This window comes from Poromitra crassiceps (assembly GCF_964638095.1).
Source record: "Poromitra crassiceps genome assembly, chromosome: 3".
Taxonomy (NCBI): domain Eukaryota; kingdom Metazoa; phylum Chordata; class Actinopteri; order Beryciformes; family Melamphaidae; genus Poromitra; species Poromitra crassiceps.
This window is the reverse complement of record NC_139625.1, coordinates 38,765,142-38,771,366: the sequence shown is the minus strand read 5'-3', so window position 1 is coordinate 38,771,366 and position 6,225 is coordinate 38,765,142. Positions and strand designations below refer to the sequence as shown.

The following is a 6,225-nucleotide window of genomic DNA, read 5'->3' as shown; positions in this document are numbered from 1 at the left end:
ACTCCTCCCAACCACTGAGTTTCTTCAAGTGTCATTCCATTTCTCAAGAGGACTAAAAAAATAGATCAACCTTGAACTTGTCACCTCGTCAGCATCTGCTCCTCCTCCAGAGAGAGGTCACAGGTCAGGGTGAGCAACAGAGGGTGATGGAGAGAGAGAACACTGGCCTGGTAGGGATTCAGTAGCCTGGGTAAACCCAGCCTCCACGTGACCTCTATCTATGTGCTATCAATCACAAGACTGTTGTGACTGATAGCACATAGATAGAGGTCACGTGGAGGCTGGGTTTACCCAGGCTAGGGATTCAGTGTGTGTTGCTCAACGACACCTCAGCAGGGCAGATGGGGTTGAACCTGGACCCTAAAGTTGTAGGACAGTGTCCCTACAGCTCCCAGCCTCAGTACTCCCTCTTCTCATTTACTGGTAGTACACACACAGTAAGGATCACAACAAATCACATTAATCCAAATCCATAATACAACATAGTGTACATATCGGTATCATAGATGGTCTACACTGTGATCAATGTGTTTTTTTTTATCATTTTACTGGTAATAGACTTGAAATATTCTAAGACAGTGAAAACATCTTCTGGTCACAGACAGTGCAGAGAGAGGGAGGGAGGGAGGGAGGGAGGGAGGGAGCGAGCAACCGACAAACCCCTCCTAGTCCTGTGTCTGCATTTCTTGGAAATCACATGCTTTACAGATACCACTGCAGCCTCCATATTAGGAAACAGTGAGTGAGCATTTATTGGTTTAGATTCTCTGTCCCTCCCAGGCAGACATTTTTATTGGTCCTCACAGGCTTTCTCGTGGCATTTAAAAGGACGGTCTCATATACCTTTGAGCGAGAGCAGGAAGGGAAGGGAGTGACATACTCTGATAGAGTTATATATCAGCAACTTGGACAAAACAAAGTTCAATATCAGTAACTTTGACAAAACAGATTTTGTCATTCTGTCTGTCAGATTGTAGCAGCTAAAGAATGGAATGTGCTGGAGCTGCTTTACTATTTGGTCCAATTGGTGCTGTTGTTGCTGGAGCTGCACTTCTCACAGGCGTTGTTGTATACAGGTTGGCGGATCGAGAACGTAGAACCAAAAAAATACTTGTCAAGTCAATCCAGCAGCAGCAGCAGGATGGAGATTCATCGGAAGTGGCTGAATACCTCAACCTTGGATCTGTTGGTATATACGCACAGTAAGTACTCAAAACTTTTAAAGACTTTGCACACAGAGTCCGTTTTTTCGTCCGAATTTGACGCACGAAAAAAAAAAAAGAATACGACCTCATTTGTGTCAATCATCATTGACACACCGAGTCCGACAATTACGTCCGTCATTTCAGTTTTCGGACGAGGTTCGATTTTCTGCGTTTTTCCGCATCCATGAAAAGCGTTTTGACAGTTGTTTGACCACCCAGAGCTGCCGTAGTGTTGCTATTCACAATGAAAAATGGCGTCTGAGAAGTTAATTCACTTCGTCTCCCAGCACAAAGCATTTTATGACAAAGCAGGAATACAGAGATTCGGAATTAAAAGACAGAATGTGCCGGGTGATTGCAGACCAGCTTGGAATGCGGGACGCGGTGTGTGTGTGTGTGTGTGTGTGTGTGTGTGTGTGTGTGTGTGTGTGTGTGTGTGTGTGTGTGTGTGTGTGTCGGTACGTGCACATCTACAATGGCAAATTCGCTTTTCCGCTGTGTCGCAGCGTTTTGTGGGCGTGCAAACCAGCTTCCAGCTTGGAGCTGTAGCCTGTAGAAACGTTGTACACAGGAGGGTGCGGGGAGGAAATGTGTAAGAAGAGCTGTCATTGGGTAGCTTCAACGAAAGGTCCCGCCCTAGTCCCGCCCCGCGAGCGTGAAGCCGCTCGGAGACAAGCCGCCTCTAGTCTGCGACAGTGAAAACGCTGGGGGCGGTTCCAGCGCGATGTTGAAATGGACCAATCAGAATCGAGAATACAGCAAGACAGCCTATCAAGATGCAGCGTCAAAGCGGCTTTTTCAGCAGGCAAGCCGCCGTGCCATTGTAGATGTGCACGTACCGTGTGTGTGTGTGTGCGTGCGCGCGCGTGCGTGCGTGCGTGCGTGCGTGTGGAGAAAAAACCTCTTTCTCCCGTTTTCATTTTAAAGTACTAGTTCAGTGCCCGTTCGGCCCGGTCCTTGCTGGGTCCCAGTGTAAACTGAACCCTTTGCTCTACCTGCACATTACTACCCTTCCCTCCACTCCCACAATTCCACACTTCATGCTCTCCCACGCTTCAACCCTGGCCGTAGCTGGGGATGGGAATGTTGTAGAGCAGAGGTTTTCAAAGTGGGAGGCAGGCCTCCCTAGGGGGGCTCCAAGCTGTTTCAGGGGAGGCTCAGTGAATGGAAGTGAAAAAATATTACATTAGTTATTAGTTACATTAGTTATCAAAAGGAGATCACATAGGATAGTCTAATTGTGTGTGATTTGGTTAAAGAGATAGTTCAGAGATTCTGTAGTTTTGGAGAATTTTACTATTTTCCCCACCTTTCCAGAGTCAGAAACTAATACGGTAAATGCCTCCAGACCGACACTTTTCTAGATATTTGGTGTAGTCTGAAGTATGTCAAACAGCAATATCAGGCTATCTTGGCTCAATTGTTGAGTGTCTATGGGATCAAACATAATCATGATCCAATAGACCTCCAGGAATTGAATGAGGGGGATGCCTTTTTCCAAGCTTGACTGGGAGGAGGCCCACAGTCTCAGACTTTGAAAATCATTCATTTCAACTGTATCGCCCAGCCCCAGTATACCCTGTTTGTTCTGCTCTCTCACCTCTCCCGCACCTCCCTCCCCCTGCTCTCTCCCTTCTCTCGCTCCCCTCTCCCCATTCTCTCCCCCTCCCCTCTCACACACCCTTCTTCCCCCCATTCTCTCCCCTTCCTCCTTCCTCTGTCTCTCAAGATTGTTCAATCATGTTTACTATTATTATTTTTATTATTATTATTATTATTATTATTGTTAGTGCTCAGCTAGATTTAGCTAGACATAATCTCTGTAAAGCCCTCTGAGACATGCTTGTGAATTAGGGCTATACAAATAAACTTGACTTGACTTGGTGTGATAAGGGAAGGGAAGTGGCTGGGGGATGTGGGTGGGTTAGGGTAGGGTTAGTGCAGTGGTAGGACCATTTTCCATGTTGAAAACAATTGTGTTGTTGAGGTACCCCCAAAACATTGCCTAAAGTGCCATAAGTCTGAATGTCCACACCACTGCACCGTGGGCTTCACGGTATTTGTGCTTGTTAAAACAAAATACATGTATGTTAGCTACAACTTTTAGAAGTTTTTCTTATGTTGTACTGTACTAATCCAGTCTTCTACTTTTTAGGATTTTAGATAATAAAAGGAATTTTTCCCGTGGTAAAGATGGGGATAAAGGCTACGTTGAAGCGGATCACATCCCACCACTGCAGTCTCTGAGGGAGGCAAGAAACCAGCCTGAGTTTGCTTCGCTCCGACACATAAATCGACGTCTTTATGAGATGGTGCTGAGCTTGGGAGATGACCCACGTGGAAGGAACCAACTCACTGTTCAGGTGCTCAAACATCATCACAAAGACAATCTGTCTAGTGGTTCAAGCAATGTCTCTAGGGAATGCAGGTTGATGTTCTTGCATTCACAGTAGGCTACTGCATAATACTGTATAGGGGAGACCAGGTGTCGTCATAACACTAACAGCACCATTCCCACCAATCAGGGATAAGCATAATGTAACTGAGTGAATCAGAGTCCTTGTGAGTCCCAAGTGGTAACGAGTTGTTGGAAATACTCACTCCCTAGTATAAAGGCCCGTTAACCAGCTTTATCAAGGGAGCTAACTCTCTTGGCATTGCGGTTAGCATGTGCGTTCTATAAGCAGGAGATCGTGGAATCCAACCCTGGGTAAGCCCTTAACATGGGTTGCTGTGCGGGCTGTCAACACAACACGGGTTAAATGATCACTACTGCACATGGCACCCCTGATCTTAAATGGGCAGTTTCATGGCTGTGGAAGCAAAAATGATGATTTTACACCCAAAAGACAGATTTTGAGGCAAGAAAGTCATTTTTTGAAGCAAGTTTATACTTTGATTAACACTGATATCGTTGAAGTTAAAATAATGATATAACTTGTATTAAACATCTATCAAGTAAAATGTAATGCATTCAATCCATTCTCATCTCAAACCACCATTGCCATTACAAACTGTGTCACAACCATACCCGGTCTCCCCGCTATGCAGGTGCTCACACATCATCACAGAGATGCTCTGTCTACTGGGAGGAGCAACGCCTCTACACAATTAAGGTTGGTGTTCTTGCATTCACACCACTGCATATAATGAATGTATTGTATACTGTATATGTGCATGTACATTGATGTGACACTTGCTAACTGTTCTCTGGTTGTTGTGTTCTCAGGCTTCTGCTTGCACGCAGAATTGCCAGAGGAGAAGTGAATAAAATGCTGAAACAGGCGTTTATCATCGCTCATCCATATGTTTCCCAGCAAATAAGAGATGATGCAGGTTTGTATGCTGACATTTGACTTGTTGTGTTGTGTTAGATATTTGGTTAAGTAGTTTATACATGAACTCTCCTTCACAAATACATACTTTGTAATTTGTTACAGAAATGGGCAACAGAACCCCCAAAAGGAAAGTTGCTATTTCAAAGGACAGAACAATGCACCTTTACAGAAATGCCTTCCTGAAACTGCTCCTGCTTTACTTTGAGATGAGCATCATCGATTCAGAAGATTTAACAGATCTCACTGAATATGTGGAAAATCACGGCTATCACGACAGAGATTCTGAGGAGTACCAAGAAATACTTGGTATTGTCAAGCGCTATGGCTAACGTCGCACATAAATGTTTCATAGTTACACAGTGTGCCAGATTTGGTTTGAAACTTTTGATCCATTCACCCCTCTCCTATATATATATATATACACCTGTCTCATGAAATATATGTGCCAAGTGTTCTTCTGTTTTGAGTCACAGATGAAAAAAGAGAAACTAAACTAGGATTGATTTGGATACATTTAGATTCACTTGCTATTAGGTAAAATTGATGTGATATTTGCTGTACAGTAAGATGCTGTTTTGAAAATGCAATGATTTGTGCCTGACCAACTTTACAGTTTTAAACTATGTTCTTAGGTGTCACCTCTCTCACCTCTCTCTCACCTGCAATCAGATTTTTTAGATGTGTATAATAACATGTTAAAGCAATAGCAACATTTCATTTATCTAGTCTCTTTCACATCCATGCATACATCCACACACTCACTCAGCCCTATATCTTTGTTTTCCCTGTTGCTGTGAATAAAATGCATGTGTTCTTCCTGAAATTTGTAATAGGAAAATGTTTTGCTAACACATAACCTGTCCCCATTTGACCTCGCTGTTCTTTGCTGATGTCGCAATACCATTTATCTGAAGTGAGATAGACGTTCATTCTATGCCTGGTGTGGTTAAAGGTGTTGCGTCGTCTTGTCTCAGTGGAGACAGAGTTTTGCAAACGTGCAGAGTTGCACACTGATGCATAGACATCCTGCCAGGTGTTCAACTGCAGAGAGAGGCACAGGCTTCCTGTCGAGACTTCCTGTCCTCGCTCCTCTTCAGGGAAGGTGGAGTCGATAGACGGGGGGCCTTTACAAGAAGCGATGCATGGTTTAACCACAGGGTTTTTCCACTAGTTTAGTTATACGCCTGTGACGCATGATATGCATTTTGAGAGTTGACGCCTGTGACGCATGAGATGCTGAACCAATGGGAAAATAGCCTGAAGCAGGAAGTCTTTGATTGTTATAAGCAGATGTTGAACGCACATTGTGTCAGTCCTTCATTGAGAGCACACTGTTAGTGCTTTGTGAATTACTCAATCAGCTGATTTATTAAAAGCTCACTTTCAAAGGACATTGACGTGTTTCTACGCTTCCATCTTGTCTGGCACATTCAACAGGGTTTTTCCACTACAAATTCCTTTGCACTTCCTGATTTATTTGTGATGAGCTTGATGATTTGCTTTGATCCATCACTGGGTCGTGGTTACTGTAGGTTTCCATGAAATAGACTGTGTGAATCCAGGTGGAAACTATGATCTCATACTGATCTCACCTACAGTCATGGGTTGGTGTGGGGGTGGATGCAGATGCAGGAGAGGAGATGCATTCTGGGGGGAATTTGAGTCCTCTGGAATGGGTGCAA

The 6,225-nt window shown here is 44.1% G+C and overlaps 1 long non-coding RNA gene across 1 annotated transcript; it reads left to right on the top strand.

Annotated features, from left to right (window-relative positions):
* Positions 1-855: 855 nt before the first annotated feature.
* On the top strand, positions 856-5,925 carry LOC310774293. The gene is made up of 5 exons (XR_014552590.1): positions 856-1,202; positions 3,361-3,568; positions 4,257-4,321; positions 4,435-4,541; positions 4,646-5,925. It is a non-coding gene; the product is annotated as an uncharacterized lncRNA (long non-coding RNA).
* The last annotated feature ends 300 nt before the right edge of the window (positions 5,926-6,225 follow it).